Here is a 2,467-nt window from a genome sequence, read left to right as displayed (position 1 = left end):
ATATACCATTTCATAAAATGGTAAAAAGGCTTTGTACCTGCTTATAATAAAACACCTCTGGTTCAGGATGTTGGCATCCAGGCTGAAGAGTGCAGAATATAAGATCCCAGGAAGAGACACCACCACTAATGGAAGGTTATAATTTATATATATGTCACACACCTTTGAGAAGGAAAGACAACATCAGTATATAGACTATTCCCCATAACTTCTCAACCAAGTTCACCCAAAGAATCATCAGTATAAGATAATAATGTAACATTAGCTTTGGACATGCCTGACTCCTAAATAAACAGGTAACTGTAAGCTTGCTTAACATAGATTTCACCAAATATCAGTCATACTACAGAGGGTAATTTCTAAAAGACCATTACTTAAATCTTTCATTTCTTCTAGGGAAAGGTCTTACAGTTAGGGGGACAGGGTAAAGGAAGGAAGGATTCCTTTCTCCTTAAGTTCCGTAATACTTATTTATCATATGAGTTAGCCGTCAGCCTAGAAAACAAAGGAGCATGTTTCTAAGCAAATGCGTAACACAAGACAACTAGGTATTAGTAGAGGAAGCTGGGAAAAAGTGAGACTATCATGGATACTTCATGGCTATTAAGTTGCTGCAAAAGTAACTGCAGTTTTTGCCATTGAAAACAATAACAAAAACCACAATTACTTTTGCATCAACCTATAGTTCTGCCAGGTTATACACTGTAACACAATAAAAGGGTACTAGGTACCAAGAGATGTAAGGCAGTTGAAAGGTAGACATGGAGATCCGAAGAAACAACAAGAAATTTTTGGTTTCCACCAGGAGTTAGGAATGGAAGGAACAAAAAATAAGGCAAACAACAGATTTCTGTCTAGGACCAGTGTTAACACAGGGTAATGTTGTGGTGCCTGGACCTTAAAAAAAAAAAAAAAAGCATTTGTTTTTCCATGTGGTTTATGAAAGTCAATTGTTCTGGTGAGAAAATAATCATGAACTTCAAAATGTGAGGTTATTTTAATAATGTTAATGAGATCACAGCCTACCTTAATATTTGTGCATAAAATTTAAATATTATGTCAATAAACTGAATAACCTTCACAAAAATTCCAATGGGGAAAATCTAACGCGTATTACCTTCTCACAGAAATCCAAAATAAAGTGCAGCAAGAAAGTTCTGTTGCTCTTCACGTGCACTGCAGTAGTGGACAGCCACCCTACATAGTGGAGCAGTTTAGACACAGAGTTCATGGATCCACCCAGTTGTCTCTCTGCAATAAGAAACCATAACATTCAGATACAGAGTAGCAAAAGTGTTCACAATTTCCAAGCTAAAGGTGAATAATATAAAGGAAAAAGTTGGTGAAGGTTTTAAAACTATCAGTGCTCCAATGTATAATTTACTTTTCAAAAAATCAGTGATTAATCATAAAAGTACACTTAGCCTTCCAGGGAGCCATTAAGATGAATTCATAGAACATTCTAAACAACCAGACTCTACTAGTAAATAACTAAGTATTAAGCTCCAAGCAGTTATGAAAATTCTCAAGTGAGAGATATAAAAACCACTAGAAATATAGGTATTCCATTAACAGTTAAGGGGAGAAAAAGGTTCACATAAAAGTGACATGAAAAATTCATGGCCAAGCACAGTGGCTCACACCTGTAATTCCAGCACTTACGGAGGCCAAGGCAGGCAGAGCTCTTGAATCCAGGAATTTGAGACCAGCTTGGGCAACATGACAAAAGCTCTTTACAAAAAAATACAAAAATTAGCTGCGGTGGCGGCACATGCTTCTAGTTCCAGCTACTCAAGAGGCTGAGGTGGGAGGATTGCTTGAGGCCCAGAGGCAAAGGTTGCAGTGAGTGAGACTGCACCACCGCACTCTAGCCTGAGCGACACAGCAAGACTGTTTAAAAAAAAAAAAATTCAGGCCAGGTGCAGTGGGTTACGCCTGTAATCTCAGCACACTGGGAGGCTGAGGAGGGCAGATCACTTGAAGTCGAGTTTGAGACCAGTGTAGCCAACATGGTGAAACCCCGTCTCTACTAAAAATAAAAAAATTAGCCAGGCGTGATGGTGGGTCCCTGTAATCCCAGCTACTTGGGAGGCTAAGGCAGTAGAATACCTTGAACCCAGGAGGTGGAGTTTGCAGTGAGCCAAAATCGTAACACTGCACTCCAGCCTGGGCAATACAGCAAGACCGTGTTTCAAAAAAAAAAAAAAAAAAAAAATCAGGATGAAATGTGAAAATGGACAAAATGATACAGTAAACTAGAAAACAATGACAACTAATTTATTCCAACCAAATCAACTGTGGTTTAAAGGAATAAACATTAAAATGACTTTAGGAATCGTTTCCTATACTGTCAGTAACATTGCAACACAGATGCACGGAAACCTACGCTACACAAATCAAAACTCAGTTTTGCCTGAATTCCTGAGCTTTATAAAATGCTGTTAAACATATTTTCACTCGAATTTGG

At 38.1% G+C, this 2,467-nt stretch overlaps 1 pseudogene; it reads right to left on the bottom strand.

Annotated features, from left to right (window-relative positions):
• The window catches only part of LOC105536964, a 47,323-nt pseudogene that overhangs the window by 26,344 nt on the left and 18,512 nt on the right, over positions 1 to 2,467 (bottom strand).

This window comes from Mandrillus leucophaeus, unplaced genomic scaffold, assembly GCF_000951045.1.
Source record: "Mandrillus leucophaeus isolate KB7577 unplaced genomic scaffold, Mleu.le_1.0 Scaffold1661, whole genome shotgun sequence".
Taxonomy (NCBI): Eukaryota; Metazoa; Chordata; class Mammalia; order Primates; family Cercopithecidae; genus Mandrillus; species Mandrillus leucophaeus.
The sequence above is the reverse complement of the archived record's forward strand: the minus strand, read 5'-3'. Positions and strand labels throughout refer to the sequence as shown.